The 21291-nt window shown below is 51.7% G+C and overlaps 1 long non-coding RNA gene across 1 annotated transcript; it reads left to right on the top strand.

Annotated features, from left to right (window-relative positions):
- The first annotated feature begins 3312 nt into the window (after positions 1 to 3312).
- Positions 3313 to 20440, top strand: LOC140409504 (uncharacterized). Its single transcript, XR_011940360.1, has 2 exons — positions 3313 to 3365; positions 18021 to 20440. It is a non-coding gene; the product is annotated as an uncharacterized lncRNA (long non-coding RNA).
- Positions 20441 to 21291: the final 851 nt, after the last annotated feature.

The following is a 21291-nucleotide window of genomic DNA, read 5'->3' as shown; positions in this document are numbered from 1 at the left end:
AGCCTTGTAAGTGCTTTCTCCAACTGGTATGGGTAACGGGTCAAAAGGCATACAGTCATTACAAAACTGCAGGTTAGGCATACCAGGGCAGAAGATAGTATGTGTGCCACTGGAGTTCCGTGTTCAGGGAGCGGGGGAGGGAAATCCTGTGGTGGTGGTGGTGTTCCGTTTTCCTGGGATCCCTGTCTTTTCTATTTTTATTATGTTTACATCAAACGGCATTTAAAAAGGGGACCCCAATCCTTTCGAATCTGAAGTTACTGGCGGACGGATATCGTGGAACCGCCACCTCCTGTATTTGTTTTGACTAAGTGTCAAACAATATAGTGAGAAAAGCTAGCAGTGCAGCTGGTGGATTGCGCTTTGCCCGATAAAGTTGGCACTGAGACAAAACAAAATCAGAAAATTCCATCCATTGACTCCCACAACTACCTTGGCTATACTTCCTCATGCCCTGCCTCCTGAACTCTCCAGGATTCTCCAAGTTTCTCCATCTCCAACACATCTGTCCTGATGATGCCACCATCCTCAACAGCACTTTCTCCTTGACAGGGCCCTCTACTGCGCCTGACCCATTTCCCATACATCTGCTCTCACCCATTCCCCTTCCTCCCAGAACTATGATAGGGCTTTGCATGTCCTCCACTTCCAGCCCACCAGCCTCCATGTTCAACAGATCATCCTCCGCCATTTTCGCCAGCTCCAGTGTGATGCCATCGCCAAACATGCCCTCCCCTTTCAGCATTCTGAAGAAATCATTCCCTCTGCATCAGCCTGGTCCACTTCTCAGTCATCCCTGACAGCCCCTCCCTCCCTGGCAGCACTTTTCTGTGCAAGTGCAGAGGTGCAGCACCTGTCCTTTCACCTCCTCTCTTCTCACCATCCATGGCACCAAACACTGCTTCCATGTGAAACATTGATTTACTCGTGCTTCAATTCAATTCAGTATATTGTATTCACTCTTCACATTGTGGACTCCTTTACATTGGGGGGGTCCAAACAGCTATTCAGTCTGCAAACACTTCCTGTCATTTGCGCCCATTCTGAACTTGCTGGCATGGCCTGATACAGTGTTTGAATGAAGCTCAATGCAAACTCAGGAAGCAGCACCTTAGATTTTTCATCTCATCACTCAATCGTCCTGGACTCAATACTGAGTTGAACAACTTCAGATCATAACATTTGCCTCCATCTCCATCTCATTGAATTCTGATCGATGTATTCTTTCAATTTTTAATGGTTTGTTCCTTTCTTTATCTTTTTATGTTGCATTCAGATAGCTGCTCCATTGCCATTCATGCTTCATCTGATACAACCTTGTTTCTTTACTATATCTATCACCACACTGTTTGGCTTTTGCATCATGATATCTTTTGTTAATTAATCTCTCCTGCCCCTCACCATGTCACAAACATTCCCTTTTGTTATCTGTGTCCATACCCCCTGAGTATTTCCAGCATTTTTATTGGAATTTTAGAATGTAAGCATCTCCCTTTATCTTCAACTGCATTACCATTGCTGAATTTCTCACCATCAATATCCTGACTTGGGGAGTTAGCCTACACCAGATGGATTGCAGTGGTTGAAGGAGGTGGCTGAAGAAGTGAGACCAAAGAGACAGCCTCATTTTTAAAAACACTGTGGTCAGAAAAAAACAGCTGCTCCTCTTAGTTAATGGACCACAGTAGAACAATATAAATAGTCAACCTTAATCCTCAATTTGAAACTGACTGGACCTGTCTATCAAAAAACTTGTAAAAGGTAATGGTCCATAAAACTGAATGCAAAAATGCAGTTCAAAGCTTTTAGGCTTCTAGGCATGCAAATAAGCCAGAAAAGGTTGAAGAGAAATGAAATTGACAGTGAAAAAAATGCTTCAAAGGTTTCCACCACATTGAAGAGAATACTTTTACCTTCATAGAATCATAAAATCACCACAGTGCAGAAGGAGGCCATTTGGCCCATTGGATCTGCACCGAAAGAGCACCCCACCGAGACCCATGGCCCCACTCTATCCCCACAATCTAGTTATCCCATCTAACTTTCTGGACACAAAGGGGCAATTTAGCATGGCTAATCCACCTGACCTATGCACCTTTGCAGAGCAGCAGCCAGGTCGGGAAAAGCCTCCAGGAAGGACTACATAATTGTACTAATGTTGAGTTAACACAGCGTTACACAGTTATGCACCCTAATAGTTACCCTCTTCGCTTTTTCCATATTATAATCAAATGCCCCTATTCCTTGCTTTATTTCCTTCCTTCAGACTTCACTCATTGTTTTTGCGCATCTGCTCACAACGTGGGCGCGTTATTGTTGGCTATCTCCTTTGCAATTGCCCCATTCAACCTTCCATGATTCATGAAGAAATTACCTTTCAGAAGCAGAATTTATTTCATTCAAATTAACGAGTGAAAGCAAAATGATGAAAAAAAATGAAACAGAATGAAATTGTTTGGTTTTCTTCCTCCAGGAACCTCACGATGATAATCTCTGGGGCAATGTCATTGAACATGAGATGTTATTTCATTTTTCAGTGTGGACTCCTGCCTTGGGCCATCTTACTACATTAAAGAATTATGTAAATCCAAGTCATTGTTGATGAATTGTGCCCCGGATAACAGAGGCAGCATATTGAATGCCCACTATTTAAGAATGAGTTACCCCCCAAGGCTGCATTGCACATTTAAAGAGTTTCAATAGCTGACAAAAGTAGCACTTTTTTTTGTCTTTATAAAGTTTGAAGTAGTTCAGGTTAAAGTGGAATAAATAAGTAAATGACTGACCACTTTGTTACAATTTCTCTCCACGACCAAAATATCCCCAAACACAAATAACTAAATGCAATGATGAATCCCCCATCTCGAATAACAACTAAGGAGGTGAGTTTAATCCTTGCTACCTGGCAGAATGTGGGTATGTGCACAATTCACACAGCCCAGGTTACTTATCCACTGGAGCAGGTGGCAAGGATGCTTTTCTGAAGCTGGCTGGCTCCTATTTTACATCAGCACAGTGAGTCCAATTATATCACCGTGACCTTACTGCAGTTTGACCTGAACAGGAAGCTTCAGTGAGTTTATTGCCAGATTAATCTAGCAGGGTAGTGGTTACTGCCAGATTAATCTCACAGGGGAGTGGACCAGGATCAAACAGACACATAAAGATACATATTTAAAATGATTTTTAATTTTCTAGTGACTTGTAGCTGCTCCTCTGGGCCCACAAGAAAAGTTTAAACATCCAGGCTACAGGTTCATGTATTGTTCCTCAGTGTATTATCTATTTGTGCGGTGGCCCTGGCTGTGGGTCTGGACACATACAACCACATCTGACTGCTGTAGCAGCCGTTAAGGAGTTACCAGGTGAGATTTAAGTGAGGCCTGGAATTGTGAAATCAAATTCAGATTTATGGATCAATGGATAATTTTTAGATTGTTTATCTGATTTTACTTCCCCATTTCCCTCTATGCTGCTCCCACTCCTACCCTCCTCCCTGTTCTCCCTCTCCAATCTTTCTCCTTATGCCCTTTTCCTATCCCTCCTGCTCCCTTTGCCTCATTTTTCGCAGATTGCAATTTCTACATTTCTCCATTCTATCAATCCTTTCTCTCCTCCCTATTTCCTCACTCTAACCTCCTTCACTTGCTCCTCCCCACCCCCTCCCTTGTTCCTCGTATAAAATTCTGACAGGGCTGGATGCAGTGATGATGTTTTCCCTAGCTAGGGGGAGGGGGGTGGGGGGTCTAGAATAGTGGGTTATGGTCTCAGGATGCGGGATAGGCTATTTAGGATGGAGATGAGGAGAAATTTCTTTCCTCAGAGGGTGGAGAACCTGTGGAATTCTCTAATGCATAAGGCTATGGAGGCCAGGCCACTGAATATATTTAAGAAAGAAATATCAGGGGCGTCATTCTCCGACCCCCCGCCGGGTCGGAGAATGGCCGTTGGCCGCCGTGAATCCCGCCCATGCCCCCGCCGAAGCCTCCGAAGGGAGAAAAGTCGGCGGGGCGTTAATGGCGCCGCTGCCGCGGAGAATGTCACGGGCCTGCGCAAGGCAGCCGATTTTCGGCCTGCCGATATTCTCCCTTCCGGATGGGCCGAAGTCCCGTCGACGTGATGACCGTTCACGTCGACGTGAATCAAACCTCCTTTTCATCGGCATGACCCGGTGCTCCAGGCTCACGCCGACCAGCGAGGAGGTGAGTGACGGCCTGGGGGGTTGGCTCTGGGCAGGAAATGGCGTGGCCGCAGACTGATTGCGTGAGGAGAGGTGTGTCTCGGCTTGTGTGTGTGTGCGGCGGGGGGGGGGGGGGGTGGTTAGAGTAGGCTGGGCTCCGGGGGAGTGCCGGGAGGGGGTCCGTGCCGGGGTGGAGGTTGGGGGTTGGGGGGGGTCCGTGCTGGGGTGGAGGTTGGGGAGGGGGTCCGTGCTGGGGAGTGGAGGTTGGGGGGGGGGGGTCCGTGCCGGGGTGGAGGTTGGGGGAAGGGGGGGGGTCCGTGCTGGGGTGGAGGTTGGGGAGGGGGTCCGTGCCGGGGTGGAGGTTTGGGGGGGGGTCCGTGCTGGGGTGGAGGTTGGTGGTTGGGGGGGGTCCGTGCTGGGGTGGAGGTTGGGGAGGGGGTCCGTGCCGGGGTGGAGGTTGGGGGGGTGGTCCGTGCCGGGGTGGAGTTTGGGGGGGGGTCCGTGCTGGGGTGGAGGTTGGGGGTTGGGGAGGGGGTCCGTGCCGGGGTGGAGGTTGGGGGGGGGGTCCGTGCTGGGGTGGAGGTTGGGGGTTGGGGGGGGTCCGTGCTGGGGTGGAGGTTGGGGAGGGGGTCCGTGCTGGGGAGGAGGTTGGGGAGGGGTCCGTGCCGAGGTTGGGGGTTGGGGGGGGGTCCGTGCTGGGGTGGAGGTTGGGGAGGGGGTCCGTGCCGGGGTGGAGGTTGGGGGGGGGGTCCGTGCTGGGGTGGAGGTTGGTGGTTGGGGGGGGTCCGTGGTGGGGTGGAGGTTGGGGAGGGGGTCCGTGCCGGAGTGGAGGTTGGGGGGGGGGTCCGTGCCGGGGTGGAGGTTGGGGGGGGTCCGTGCCGGGGTGGAGGTTGGGGGGGGTCCGTGCTGGGGTGGAGGTTGGTGGTTGGGGGTTCCGTGCTAGGGTGGAGGTTGGGGAGGGGGTCCGTGTCGGGGTGGAGGTTGGGGGTTGGGGGGGGGGTCCGTGCTGGGGTGGAGGTTGGGGAGGGGGTCCGTGCTGGGGTGGAGGTTGGGGGGGGGGTCCGTGCCGGGGTGGAGGTTGGGGGTTGGGGAGGGGGTCCGTGCCGAGGAGGGTGATGGGAGGGCAAATGAGTTGGTCCACCTGGCCAGGTGCCAGCCTCCAACAGTTGGACCCATGCGGTCCATGACACCTGGCTGGGGGGAGGAGGGGATATGGGCAATGATGACATGTCGTCGTTCCCTTCCCCCCCACCAGGCCGTCATGTTTTCAGACCATCCAGCGATGTTGGCCGCCGTGGTGGCAGCCGCTCATGTCTATGTTGTCCTGGATGAGGAGGAGAAGGAGGAGGAGGAGGAGGAGGAGCGTGCCAGAGAGGCGGCGCAGGCTGCCGCAGAGGGGCAGGCGGCAGCCGCCCAGGCTGGAGGGACATCTGACCGACAGGACAAGGAGGGGGAGGAGGACGTCGCGGGCCCCACGGCAACGGAGGCACCCGAGGGCGCCCCGTGTGTACCGGCCCCGGCAGTCATACCAGGACCTCACGGACCGGGAATGCAGGAGGAGACTCCGGTTGAGCCGGGAAACCGTGGCACACATTTGCCACCTGCTGGCACACCTGTCACCGCGTGGCACTGGCGGGGGACACCATCTCCCCGTGTCCGTCAAGGTTACGGTGGCCCTGAACTTTTATGCAACGGGGTCATTCCAGGCACCGAGTGGGGACCTGTCCGGCATATCGCAGACATCGGTGCATCGGTGCATCCGGGCAGTGACAGATGCCCTTTATGCCATGGCGCAACGCTACATCCGCTTCCCCGTGGACCGGGCCAGCCAAGATGCCCGGGCCGTGGGCTTCTCTGCCGCTGCCGGGTTCCCCATGGTCCAGGGCGCGATCGATGGGATGCACGTCGCGGTGCGGCCACCTGCAGAGAACAGGGCCGTGTTCACTAATAGGAAGGGGACCTATTCGATGAACGTACAGGTGGTCTGCGACCACCGCATGATGATTCTGCACGTCTGCGCCCGTCACCCAGGCAGTGTACACGACTCATTCGTGTTGTCGCGGTCATCCATCCCCGGCATGTACGAGGGACGCCATCCCCGGCTGAGGGGCTGGTTGCTGGGCGACAGGGGCTACCCATTGCGATCGTGGCTGATGACGCCTATACGGAGGCCACGCAATGAGGCGGAGAACCGCTACAATGATGCCCATGTAGCGACAAGGGGAGTGATCGAGAGGTGCTTTGGCGTGCTGAAGATGCGTTTCAGGTGCCTGGACCTCTCTGGGGGCGCCCTCCAGTATCGGTCAGGTAGGGTCGGCCGCATCATTGTGGTGTGCTGCGTCCTGCACAACATAGCCCAGCAGAGGGGCGATGTGCCGCAGGCAGAGGGGGGCGGAGTGGAGGAGCAGCAGGAAGAGGCGCAGTCCTCCCCAGATGAGGGGGATGGGGGCAATGGTCAGGGCAGACGGGGTAGACACAGGCGGGTGGCTGTCCACCGTTACCGGCTGGCCCAGCGGGCATGGGACAGACTGATAGACGCCCGCTTCACTGACTAGATGGGCGTGGGAATCGGGTAGTATGGCCACAGACCGCACACCATGGCAACAGCCGACCACCCACACCCCCCACCCATCCACCCACCCAGCACCCTCACCCCCCTCCCCAACCCCACACACCCCACCCACATGCACACCACCCCCCCCCCCAATTGCCGATCCACCGGCGGCACAACGGGCCGGGCTCACCCAGTTGCGGGTGGACGCGTGTCTATCGCAGGCCATGGAGGATGATGACAACCCGCCTCCGATGAGCTCCTGGCTCTACATCGTTGGACTATGTCTGACCCATGGCCACAGTACCACCATCCACCCGGACCATCCCTGCATGCGGCTGTGACACTGCAGCGCACGGTCCCGTCCTCTGCCCGGGGGATGTTGATGGCGGCCCAGGGGGAAGGGGGCAGACTCACCTGGGGCTGAGGTAAGACCACCCGTCACACACACACTTGCGCTCAACGTACATGACACGCCCGCACACTTTGGACAGAGCACAAAGGCAGCTTCGGTAGGTGTAACATTGACTTTAATAACCAAAGGAGTTCATGCACGTGCCCTAGCCCCTAAAACTCATCTGTGCCCTGCACCCGTGCCAACTTACTCAGTGTCTAATTGTTTGGCCTTGCGGGCCCTTTGACTACGTCTACGTGGTTCCCCAGACGGTACAGCAGAACTGGAGGTGGACTCCTGTGATTCCTTCCCTCTGACACTGGATCCCTTTGGCGGCCGTTTCCTGGGGCGTCCTGGCCTAGATGGGCCAGGCTGCGGGCCCGGGCGACTGGGATGGCGAGCTGCCAGCCTGTCCTGCCCGTTGCCCACCCGATGCACCTGGGACGGAAAGGAGGGGAGTCGGAGGTGTCGCGGTGTACCGGGACCTCTACAGAGGGAGCCGGGACGGACCACACCACCTCCTCCTCCCTCGGGGTGCCCGATGGCCCCCAGGCCTCTACATGGGTGGGGGATGCGAACGGACTGGCCATCCGACGCGCCCCCGACATCTGGCGCTGCCAGTCCTGGAGGCCCGTGCTGGTATCGACAGGGGTCTGCAGGTTTGCAGCCATGGAGCCCAGGGGGTTGTCAAACCCTGTCTGTGACAGTGCGACGCCGGCTCGCACATGGCCACTGGCGCCGATGCCCACAGCGATGGGCCTGCTGAGACTGGGCCATGGCCTGCTGAGACTGGGCCATGGCCTGCAGAGACTGGGCCATGGCCTGCAGAGACTGGGCTATGGCCTGCTGAGACTGGGCTATGGCCTGCTGAGACTGGGCTATGGCGTTTGAGCGCCTCTGCCATCTGGCGCTGGCACTGGCTCATGGCCTCCTGTGAGAGGGCAGCCATTTCCTGGGCCACAGACGCCGCCCTGCACGGAAGGCCCCAGGCCTCGCAAACCGTTCCCCATGTCTGACACCGTCGCACCCATTGCCTCCACCGCGGACGCCACCCGTGCGGTGTCAGCCTGGGTGGCACGCATGACCGGGACCACTCCCAGCTCCTGGACGCGGGTGGACTCCTCCACCTGCGACCGCAGCCGCCGCAAGCCACCCGTCACCCTATTCGCTCGTCTCCGTGTCGGTGGTTGCATCGGATCTATGTGTGGGTGTGGTAACTGCAGGAACCCGGGATCCATCTGGGCGGCAGATGTTCGCTTGGCCTGGGCTGCCCTCCGACCGCCCGGTCCCTCTGCTGCTCCTACCTCCACCTGCTGTACCGGGACGGCTGTGTTGTGCGCACCAGTGAGTGTACCAGACGCCTCATCACTAAAGTGCCCAACCGTGGTGAGTGTTTCTGCGATGGTGGAGGGTGTTGGTGACAGCAGTGGCGTTGTGTCGTGCTCTTCGTCCCACTCTGACTCCATGGCACTTTGGGGTGGGGGTTCGTCTCCACCCATCCACTCTGAGTCACTGTCCGGTATTTCGTCTTCCCGGGTAGGGGTGACCTGGGTAGTGCTGTCCCGGGTAGTGCTGTCCCGGGTAGTGCTGTCCCGGGTAGGGGTGTCCTGGGTAGTGGTGTCCCAGGTAGGGGGTGTCCTGGGTAGTGGTGTCCTGGGTAGTGGTGTCCTGGGTAGTGGTTTCCTGGCTCGGATGTGACGGGGGCCTGTGGCTGCCCCCCTCATCGCTGGGTGGTCGCTCCCGCACGTGACGGGGGTGTCGTCTCCCTGTTGCTCCAGGTCTCTCCGTCTCCCGTAGTGTGCGAGGGGCATCCTGCGGGCGTCGCATGCTGGAGGGTCCGGGTCTCTCCGTCTCCCGTGGTGTGCGAGGGGCATCCTGCGGGCGTCGCATGCTGGAGGGTCCGGGTCTCTCCGTCTCCCGTGGTGTGCGAGGGGCATCCTGCGGGCATCGCATGCTGGAGGGTCCGGGTCTCTCCGTCTCCCGTGGTGTGCGAAGGGCATCCTGCGGGCATCGCATGCTGGAGGGTCCGGGTCTCTCCGTCTCCCGTGGTGTGCGAGGGGCATCCTGCGGGCGTCGCATGCTGGAGGGTCCGGGTCTCTCCGTCTCCCGTGGTGTGCGAGGGGCATCCTGCGGGCGTCGCATGCTGGAGGGTCCGGGTCTCTCCGTCTCCCGTGGTGTGCGAGGGGCATCCTGCGGGCGTCGCATGCTGGAGGGTCCGGGTCTCTCCGTCTCCCGTGGTGTCGCGAGCGGCATCCTGCAGGCGTCGCATGCTGGAGGGTGCGGGTCTCTCCGTCTCCTGTGGTCTCCGAGGGGCATCCTGCGGGCGGTGTGCATCTGCGGGGATGGGTGCCTGGACGTTTGGTCCTGCGATACACAATGAAGCATGCATGGTTAGACATCAGGCAGTGATCAGGTGATACGGGGGAGGGGGATATAGGGGAGGGGGGATATGGGGACGGGCTGTTGATGGCTCACTTGCTCGTGGGCCCCCGACCTCTGCATCAGCAACCTCCCGGTCCTCAGGTCCGCCAGCCAGTTCCAGGGCCATTTCCTCGTGTACGGTCAGTGGCCTCTCATCAGCGGGCCCTCCTCCAGTCCTCACATGCTCCCTATTGTTGTGTGCGCGCTTCTCCTGTGGGGGGGGGGGGGTGGTGGCCGGGGTAAAAGGCAACAGTGTTAGGCAGGTATATGAATGCACGCCATCGGTTGCGCGTGCATTGCAGAGGTTAAGGTTAGGGCTGGATTCACTTGGGGATATGGGGGAGGGGGGGATATGGGGGAGGGGGGGATATGGGGAGGGGGGATATGGGGGAGGGGTGATATGGGGGAGGGGGGATATGGGGGGGATATGGGGGAGAGGGGGGATATGGGGGAGGGGGGGATATGGGGGAGGGGGGATATGGGGGAGGGGGAGGGGGGATATGGGGGATGGGGGAGGGTGGATATGGGGGAGGCTCACCCTGCCTGCTCTGACGAGGTCGTTCACCTTCTTGTGGCACTGGGTGCCTGTCCGTGGTGTCAGGGCCACAGCGGTGACGGCCTCTGCCACTTCCCTCCACAGACGCCGGCTGTGGCGTGGGGCAACTCTGCGGCCGTGCCCGGGATACAGGGCGTCCCTCCTCTTCTCCACCGCGTCCAGGAGCGCCTCCACATCGCGTGACTCGAACCTCGGGGCTGAGCGACGGCCAGCCATCCAGTCGGGTGTTGCGGTCGGGTGTTCCGGTCGGGTGTGGGGGATCAGCGCGGCCTTATGAGCCGTCACGCCGTGCGGCGCGTATGACGCTGCACGGCGTGAACCACTGCGCAAGCGCGGATCCCGTTACGTCGCTGCTAGCCCATTTCGGGCCGGAGACTATCGACCCGTTTTTCCAACGTGACGCAAGTCGGATTTGCGCCGTTTTTTGCACCGATCGGCGGACTTTCCGCCGATAACGGAGAATTTCGCCCCAGATTTTAACTCAAGTGTTGTATGCACAGAGATGGGAGAATTCCCAGTTCTGCAAACCTGACCTTTAAAAAATTGCAGTCTTCAGTTTTTGTTCCGGGTGGTGGGGGGAATGTGGAGGGGGGGGGGGTGCTCTGACGAGGTCGTTCACCTTCTCGTGGCACTGGGTGCCTGTCCGTGGTGTCAGGGCCACAGCGGTGATGGGCCTCTGCCACTTCCCTCCACAGACGCCGGCTGTGGCGTGGGGCAACTCTGCGGCCGTGCCCGGGATACAGGCGTCCCTCCTCTGCTCCACCGCGTCCAGGAGCGCCTCCACATCGCGTGACTCGAACCTCGGGGCTGAGCGACGGCTAGCCATCCAGTCGGGTGTTGCGGTCGGGTGTTCCGGTCGGGTGGGGGAGCTGTGCGGCCTTATGAGCCGTCACGCCGTGCAGCGCGTATGACGCTGCACGGCGTGAACCACTGCGCAAGCGCGGATCCCGTTACGTCGCTGCTAGCCCATTTCGGGCCGCAGACTATCGGCCGATTTTTATGACGTGACGCAAGTGGGATTTGCGCCGTTTTTTGCGCCGATCGGCGGACTTTCCGCCGATAATGGAGAATTTCGCCCCAGGTTTCTAAGGACTCAAAGGGTCAAAGGATATGAGGAGAGAGTATGAGTCTGGCATTAAGATTGAGGATCAGCCACAATCACATTGAATGGTGGAGCAGGCTCGATGGGCCGAATGGCCTACTTCTGCTCCTATTTTCTTTTGGGTTCACTTATCCTTCGCACCCTCTAACTCTGCTCGGTTTGAATGGTGCACTGATCTTGAATGTCAATGTACAATTCCTTGGGGGCTGATCAGGAAGCAAAGTTAGTTTTACGTGACCTATTATTGTACTATTTGATGTTAGAGATCAGGTATAGACTTATGTGAGTTTAATTTAGTATTTTGGGGTAAAAAAGTGTGAACTCTAGTGTGATTCAAGTTAAACAAAGGTAGTTTCATGTATGGTATTTTTTGATTCAGTTGAAAATGTGTGCATTGTACTAGATAATTTATGACGTGAAAAGTAAACACCAGCTTAGAGGAGGAATGATATGTTACTTAGCAACCAGGAGCCACTTTAGGAAATAGAGACCTTGGGATTGTATTTAATTGAATTCAAGGCAGTTGGAGCTTAGCAGTGAGAGAGAAGGCAGCTTTCACAGCCCTGCTAGAAGCAGGAAAGCCATACAATTCAGTAATGAGCAAGAAAGCTAATTCCAGAAACTAGGTAATGAACAGAGAGGTTTCAATAAAGATTGAAGTAAAAAGGAAAACATTTGAGCAAGGTACTGTTCATTGAAGCTAAAGAGATGGGAAGGGAAGAGCTGATAAGGCTGGACAAAGAATAGCCAGATATCTGAAACAATCATAAGGTTTGATGTCTTTATTTCCAGTCTTTGAAACAATAATATTCTGTCAGGGGCTGAATGTCTGAGAGTTTGTGTGGAAGTTTGGAAGTACATGGCAATTCAAGGCAAAAGAACATTCAAAGGAAACTTGGAACTCCTGGAAGTGGATCCTTGCTGAGAGAAAGAATTGCTTGAAAGAAGATTCTAAGGCGTGTGTTTTCAAGAATGGAGTTTAGGAAACATTTCTGTGACAATCATAGAATCATAGAATCCCTACAGTGCAGAAGAAGGCCATCCAGCCCACCGAGTCTGCACCGGCCCTTGGAAAGAACACCCTGCTAAGCCCACGCCTCCAACCTATTCCCGTAAACCAGTAACCCCACCTAAACATTTCTACACAAAGAGGAAATTTAGCATGGCCAATCCACCTAACTTGCACTTTGGACTGTGGGAGGAAACTGGAGCACCCGGAGGAAACCCAAGCAGACAAGGGGAGAAAGTGCAGACTCCACATAGACAGTCACCTGAGGTCGGAATTGAACCCAGGTTATCTGGGGGAAATTTGAGGAGAAATCCACAAAAGTCCCATTAGGTAACATCTACCACTTAGTTTCAGAGTTGGGTGATCACAGTTAGTCTGTTGGGTTACAGGAATGGGCATTTACTAAGAATGTTGTAGCATAAGATATATTTTGTAACCTGTGTTATCCTTTAAAATGTGTTCTTGTGTGAAGATAAGTCGGAGTGAAGCAGTATTATAGTCAAACCTTTCATGTTTAATAAATGTATTTTTTCAGTTGTTAAACACTAATTGGTAGTTCTGTGATTCTGTTCATCTACATTTTACAAAAGAAATGTAAACTTTTAAGCCAGGGTGGCATTCTGGGATCTTCCTATCCAGCAGTAACATCAACTGGGACTGGAACAAACGTGGGAGCTCTTGCAGGATTCAAACTGTAGAGAAAGGGTTATTGGATGCTGATTGATAATTCATTCAGATATTTTGAAAAGTTACTACACTAACAAGATTCAACTACTGAAAATAGTAAGACTGATAGGTGCCAGGTTAAAGAACTGGGGCTGGATTCTCCGCCCCGCTGTGCCACTTTTCTTCCCCGACCCACCGGCGGGATTCTCTGTTACGCCGCCCGGTCAATGCCTGCCGTCAGGAAACCTCTGGGCACCGGCAAAATGCAGAATCCCTCCGGCGGAGAATCCAGGCTCCTGATATTTGATTCTCCACATACAGTCCAATATGCTCAACATGGGAAATGTTTGTGTTGAGTTTCATGGCAATCTGACGATAATGCACAATATCCATTTGCTGTAATCTCTGCAAATTAAACATGTTATTGTTATCCATTACAAGTGAAAATGTAGCTTATTCAGCCAGTGATTTGCTATATAATGGCTGTCAGGCACGTATTAAAACTGACTTGTTAAATGGCTGATACTTAAGGTGCCTCAGTGCATGATCGATTACAAATGTTTATGCCTAACCTATGTATTGACAAGAGAGCTCCAATCAAAAGCGGAATGTATCATGTAATTGACTTTTATTTATTACAAAAAGTAATTTTTAAAACAAAGAAAATTATATCGAAGTATAGCAGTGAGGTGGTTCATGCACTGTGATCAATTATGTGATTTGTTTTGAGGTGAGACCCGCGCAGACACGGGGAGGATGTGCAAATCCACACGGACAGTGCAGTGGCCCAGGATCGAACCCGCGTCCTCAGTGCTGTGAGGCAGCAGTGTTAACCACTGCACCACTGTGCCGCCCTGAGGGTAGAGTTTCATAGACATAGGCAACATAATGGTACCCTGGCAAGTGATCATTTTAGATTTTTGAGCCCAGGCAACACATTTGCTGATCTATTATTTTTATTTTTATTTTTTTTAATACAAGGCGGGAACCGGAAGTTCGACCCGCAAACTTCTGGGAAGTTTCCCCCCCCCCCCAAACCAATAAATTCTGGTGGAGAGGAAACCCAAGACACTACATGTGTGACGAATGTGATATAAAATAGTTACTTTAGAGATACTAGTTAATGTAATGTAGAAATAAGCCACTTTGATTCTGGCAGTTAGGGACAAAGGGGTTTGAGACCGCATGGAAAAAGCAGGAAGAGGTGTGTCTATGAGAGTGATGCTGCATTGATAGGGGCCAGAGAAAGGGATTGGAAGTGAGCCAATCAGAATAGATCGAACAGGTCAGGAGGGACATAGGCTGACCTATGTCCGTCGAGTATGTGAAACTTGATACCATTTGAATTGATTTTGCAGAGATCCCTTTGTCTTTTAGTTCAGTCATTTTCTGGGGTGTAAGAGGCTGGATGTCTCTTACGTTTCTGTAAGATGATTTAAGCTTGCAAGCTAAATAAATAACTTCTTTTTACGTGCAAATCCATCTCAACTTTTATTGAGGCCAGACTGACAGAGAAAGAAATTTGGGGATCAACATTTGGTGCCGAAACCCGGGATTTCTCAGGGCGATCCTGATCCAACTGCGAAATCAGAATTAGACTGATTATGAACAGGAGGATGGGGAACAAAGGGCCCTCAATGTAGAACTGGAAAACGACCGCGCATTGATTGTTCCCCTCTTCTTATCGTCTGATTAGTCTGGTCACTCGCGGTTGGCACAGAAAGACCGCCTCGACGAAATCACAGGTCAGTCTGGGGATTAGCACTTTAATTGATGGGATTTCATATTGTTGTTTTGGCTTGGGTTAGGGTTTTGGGTTGATGGGACATCTCAAATGATGATTCAATTCCAAGTATAAGGGTTCAGAGGCTGATGTGACTTCATTAATGAAGGTTCAGTCTATTATATGGGTTCAGAGGCTGATGTGACTTCATTAATGAAGGTTCAGTCTATTATATGGGGGTTCAGGGGCTGATGGGACTTCAATAGATGAAGGTTCAGTCCAGTATAACTGTTTTTAAATCTGAAGATGGTTCAACTCTATGTGTGAGTGTTTTAAATATATAGTTGATTAAGCTAAAATTGTCTCCTTGGACTGTAAAGTTCCGAGGTCTAGTTGAGATTGTGAGGAATGCTGCATATTGGTTGAAGCAGAAGTCTCTCAAAGGGTTAACAGCAGCAGGCGGAGTTGAAAACAGACAGTGCTTCTCACTCAGGCTTTGAGATAACAGCAGCAGCCGTAGTGTAATCGGATACCTTTCCTTTGAGTCAGTGAACACCAGCAAAGTTACGTTTTGAATTAATTAAAGGAAACCAGTGGGTTTCTCCACCTCTTTGATAAAAGTTATTATTTTCGAAAGCAATTGATTGAAATTGCCAGAATCTTAAGTTTTACTTACTTGAAATAAGGTTTATCTCATTTTATCTGGAGATTAATAGAAACTTAAAGAAGATCATGGACACCATTTTAAAAAGTGTCAATCTGGAGATGATAGTTGATTTTGCTAATACTTATGAGTATGTAAAAGAAAAAAAAACTTGTTAAAAGAAAAATTGTTAAGATAAAGAAATAATTAAGTTGTAAACGTTATACAAGTTTGTGTTAAGCAAATTGTAAATTTAGTTCTGAGTTGAGATCAGAGCTAAGCTTGCAAGTTGCAGTAATTCAATTTGAATTTTCAAACATTTTTAAGTTTTAAAAAAAAAAAGAGAGCAAATAGAGAAAAGAAGGACACAGATCTTGAATGCGTTGAATAGCACATTTCAAAGGCCCATAAATCTTTCTGTTATCTTAGACCTAAAACCTAGGAAGATTGAAGAGCCAGAGGAATTTCTGGAGCGTTTTAATGAAATCTACCGGGGGCAGTCAGGCGATTTGCTGTATCAAAATGGTCAGAATTCCCCTCAATACTGTGCTATGTTAATGCATTGCCTACCACCTTCTGTGGTTACTGCTGTGAAATGTAATAACATGAATTGGACAGAGAACGACCCTTCCCAGATGGCAAGGGCAGTCAGATTTTACTGGAAGGAGGGTGTAGGCCAAGAAGGAGGCTCAGTTACAAAGGTTAAGACTGAGTATGTAATGAAAAAGGATGATCTGCGACCCCAACAAGCGGCAGAAATGGTAGTTTACCAGCAGGAGCTCCAATATAGTGACTTTGGGTGGGTGGATCAGCGAAGAGGAGGATGAGACAACAGTGCTATATTTCTATCACCCCCCAGTGGTGGACGTTAGATGTTGAACAGTCACTGCATCACGTTACCCTGGCCTATGACAGAACTGGACGAAACAGGGAGTTGGAGGACAAATACCGGCCATTACTTGAGACCGAATGGCCAGTCAAGGTTACAGCCACAGTCACGGGAAAAGAAGGTACAGCCGATTTTGTTACAATATCACCACATTTATGGCCACAGTCAGCTTCGGTAAGCCCTCATATTACACGTCAGGTCCATGACCAGTACCATGCCAGGGATATGGGGCGAATGGTCAGCATCATACCGCAGCTCGTCAGAATAGGTATGAGATATACCTTTTGAACAATCCACGTCTGACATTTAAATACTGTACCACTATCAATCCAGCCTGTTTTCTTAGTGGTCCCCCTGTCCATGAAGACGCACCTGGCCACGACTGTTTAGCCTTGATTCAGGAAACTACCACAATAAGGGGCGATTTGAGTGACATTTCGTCAGAACAACCTGACATGATTATGTGTGGTCAAATATCCCACCGGGGTTTAGTTAATGACCTACTGCAGGCCCTCCTTATGCCCGCACAGATTTCCGTTATTAAATGCGCTGCCCACACGAATGGTCCAACCCCAGTTGACGTTGGTAATGAACGAGCAGATCGTGCAGCGCGCACAGCCGCACAAATTCAGCAAGTGATGGTGCCTAAAATGTTAAATCAGACTAAACGATCGACTATGAATATGTCTGCTTCTGACAAGCCAATGCCAACCATCCAAGACGTCCTAAGGTTACAGGAGGACGCGCCTGAGAGTGATAAACAAATGTGGAAACGGTTAGGTTGTACATATGATTCTGTTTCCTTTTTATGGACCACGCCTGCACATCAGACTTGTATGTCTGATGTACTGGCTTTATGGGTCACTGAATGTGTGCACTTTGCAACTCATTGTGGGGCTCGAGGGACTAGTGATTTGTTGCTGGACACTTGGTGGCACCCTAAAATGCAGGGGTTGGCCCAAAGTATCAGTAATCGGCGTTTGATTTGTCAGCAATATAACACCGGAAAAGGTATCCCTTGTGGGAAGGGGCAAACCCCGTTGCCCAGTGGTCCCTTTGAGACGCTCCAAATGGATTACATTGAGTTGGAAAGGTGTCAATGTTACAAATATGTTTTGGTCATTGTGGATGTGTTCAGCAGATGGGTCGAGGCGTATCCGACTATCTATTGTAAAGCTGCTACTGTGGTTAAAGTCTTGATGAGGGAAATCATTCCCCGGTACGGTATACCAGCTCAGTTAAGTTCTGATAATGGGCCTCATTTTATTGGACAAATTAACAAGGAGTTTTGCTCCCAGTTGGGCATACGCCAGCAGTTACACTGTGCTTACAGACCGCAGGCGGCCGGGTTGGTTGAGAGACACAATCAGACCCTCAAAACTAAATTGGTTAAATTAAGAGCAGACACGGGACTGACATGGCTTAAGTTGCTCCCCGTTGCCCTCTTCCAGCTGCGGGTTACACCTGCGGGACCAGCCCGGCTCTCTCCCGCCGAGATTCTTTATGGCAGGCCTCTTAGAACTCCTTGGAGCCTGCAGGTTCCCAGACGGGTTCAGTTTCATCAGATGACTGAATAAATGACCACCTATGTTCTAGCCCTTACGCAAGTGCTCAAGGAACTCCATGGCCAAGTCCGCGCGGCTCACGAGCCATTGCCCCCAGTACCTAGCTCACTTTCAGTCCAGCCCGGTAGTTATGTCATGGTCAAAAATTGGACTAGGAAGGAGTCGGAGCCGCGATGGGACGGGCCCTTCCAAGTTCTCCTTACCACCCCCACAGCAGTTAAAGTGGAGGGGCGAAGTGCTTGGGTCCACCTACATCACTGTAAATTGAGTCCATCTCCACTACTGTAAAAGGTCGGATACTAACCTGCCTCCCTTCTCCAGTGCTATTTTACAGGTGTGGAGCATGATGGAGTGGCTACGCATCGTCTGTCTGATATTTGGCCTCACTTCGCTTGGCGTGTTATTGGCGATGGACATGGAAAAGGGGAATATTATGTATCTGTGTAGCCCCAACCAATCTACAAGGATACATCACCTATGCAAAGGTGATGTTCTTCGCTGCCCCCATATACGAGGACATGGTATCGACTCATGGAAGGTCATCAAAGTTAAGGAGAATGCAGGAGTCATGAAGCAGCTGCACCGGTCCCGGCGATGGGAAGGGAACATTATATGGACATTGCCTTGTTTTTGGAATACATGTAAATTTGATTTTGGATGTGTTAAAAGTGGTACAATAAAGGTAACATCAGGCTGTCAGAAGAGTGTAGGAAGAGACCATGAGAAAGAGAAAGGGACTAGAGAGAGGACGGGGCGTGTGAGAAGGGAAGTACAGCTGGAACGTAGGTTACCGGGAGATACACTTAAGTTAATTAAAGGCCAAACTGAGGAAAACCCGGGTAGTATGAATCTCTTCTGCCAGATTTACCACCGTCTGTATGGCCAGGGACGGGTTGTCTGCTACCCAAACCCCGCAGCGGTGTCTAGGTTATTTTCTGTTTCACCGCTTTGGGGCACTCCCCAAACGGTGGTTCATTGTCAGCATTCCGAGCCATTGCCCGAGCAAGTCACTCTTCCTTATGATCCGGATTCAGCACCACCGGCTATTTGCCTTCCCCTTCCTCGGGATAATTCCCATTCACAGTACGATAGGCTGCGACGGTGGAGGGCGTACATACCAAGCCACTTCACTCCCAATAGGGATTCCCGGTCGTACGAGAATTGCTTCAGCAGTGAAGGATATGGCTGTTTGCTGGTAGAGGTGGACACAAATATAACATGTCTGTTTCCCACCTGTACGGACAGGAGGTGCCATATCACCCAGGCGTCTGGCCAATGCGTTTGTTACAACACCACTTGCGTTCCATTGAACGCCGGCCTCCAGCTCCTCTGTGGCTGGGCGAATGTCTCTCATATCACTGTTGGGACTAGGGCTTTCCGCATTGCTGGGCGGCCCGAATGGGCATTTCAAAGTTGGATAAACTGGGCTACTGGGAGGTCCTTACGCAACCGATATGCTGATTGTGATGCTAGTCTCCACACGGAACAAGGATACTACTTTTTATTTAATGGTACGGCGACCAACGTTTTGTCACCCCCATTTCCCCGCCGAATTGCTATAGGGACTCTAGTCCCTACCACAGTCCCCTGCCCTTCGGCGTGGAACCTGCATAATCAGTTAGCACGCCGGGCAGTCTCTGCTGAATTTTGCGAGAACTGGAAAAAACCTCAGGTTCTTGCACCCAACCGGGGCCACTCAGCCGGGTGGGGCATTCTGAGCGTATTGACACTGGGAGGTGTGGGGGGTTCCTTGGCTGTTAGTGATCGGAATTATTTTATTTGCGGCCTTACCATCTTGGGAAATGAAACCTTGGGAGCCCTCGGGGCAATAACTAAGGAATTGTCTCAGCTACGGTTGTTTGCAATGCAGAACCGGTATGCTCTTGACTATCTTCTGGCCCGTGAGGGTGGGGTATGCGCCATAGTACAGGGCAAGTGTATCATGGGGGTTCAGGACTTGACCGCTAACATCACTAAATTTATGGATCGCATACGGGATCACTTGGACAGGATGCAGGATCCTGGCTCTTGGGGTAACTGGGGATTTGGAGGATGGAAGGACTGGTTGATAAATATGGCCATGTATCTAGTGGTAGCTATCGGCTGCATCTTTGTGGGCCTGGCCATCCTTAAATGTGTGATGGGTAGAATGCGGGGTGCACTAGATCAGATCACCGCCCCAATCACCGGAAAAAAATTTTTAACTGTTAAAATCCATGAGGGTGAGGCAGATGAAGGGGGGCTAAGACAGGAATTGGAAATGCAGCGACGGATCTTTTTAGATGAGGAACCGTAGCTATGGATTGGATAGTTCGGTTATCATGGAATGATAAAAGGAGGGAATGACGAATGTGATATAAAATAGTTACTTTAGAGATACTAGTTAATGTAATGTAGAAATAAGCCATTTTGATTCTGGCAGTTAGGGACAAAGGGGTTTGAGACCGCATGGAAAAAGCAGGAAGAGGTGTGTCTATGAGAGTGATGCTGCATTGATAGGGGCCAGAGAAAGGGATTGGAAGTGAGCCAATCAGAATAGATCGAACAGGTCAGGAGGGACATAGGCTGACCTATGTCCGTCGAGTATGTGAAACTTGATACCATTTGAATTGATTTTGCAGAGATCCCTTTGTCTTTTAGTTCAGTCGTTTTCTGGGGTGTAAGAGGCTGGATGTCTCTTACGTTTCTGTAAGATGATTTAAGCTTGCAAGCTAAATAAATAACTTCTTTTTACGTGCAAATCCATCTCAACTTTTATTGAGGCCAGACTGACAGAGAAAGAAATTTGGGGATCAACATGTGTAGTCTCTCCCACCCGCCCTCCTCCTCTAACCTAATAGTAAGACCCATTGGTGTGAGGTAAGTGCCATATTATATTATTATTTTATTTATTTATTTATTAACCAGATCTTGGTTGGAGGCTAGAGGGATGGCAGGGAAGGTAGTGCAATGTTCCTCCTGCAGGATGTTTGAGGTGAGGGATGCCGTTAGTGTCCCTGCTGATTTTACCTGCAGCCATCTCCAGCTCCTCCAAGACCGAGTTAGGGAACTGGAGCTGGAGTTGGATGAACTTCGGATCATTCGGGAGGCAGAGGGGGGTCATAGATAGCAGCTTCAGGGAATTAGTTACACCAAAGATTGGAGATAGATGTGTAACTGTAAGAGGGACTGGGAAGAAGCAGTCAGTGCAGGGATCCCCTGCGGTCGTTCCCCTGAGTATACCGCTTTGGATACTTGTGGGGGGGGGGACTTACCAGGGGTAAGCCATGGGGTACGGGCCTCTGGCACGGAGTCTGTCCCTGTTGCTCAGAAGGGCAGGGGGGAGAGGAGCAGAGCATTAGTAATTGGGGACTCGATAGTCAGGGGCACAGATAGGAGATTTTGTGGGAGCGAGAGAGACTCGCGTTTGGTATGTTGCCTCCCAGGTGCAAGGGCACGTGATGTCTCGGATGGTGTTTTCCGAGTCCTTAAGGGGGAGGGGGAGCAGCCCCAAGTCGTGGTCCACATTGGCACTAACGACATAGGTAGGAAAGGGGACAAGGATGTCAGGCAGGCTTTCAGGGAGCTAGGATGGAAGCTCAGAACGAGAACA

This window comes from Scyliorhinus torazame, chromosome 3 (assembly GCF_047496885.1).
Source record: "Scyliorhinus torazame isolate Kashiwa2021f chromosome 3, sScyTor2.1, whole genome shotgun sequence".
NCBI classification, from domain to species: domain Eukaryota; kingdom Metazoa; phylum Chordata; class Chondrichthyes; order Carcharhiniformes; family Scyliorhinidae; genus Scyliorhinus; species Scyliorhinus torazame.
Note: the sequence above shows the minus strand (reverse complement) of the source record. Positions and strands in the feature narration are given on the sequence as shown.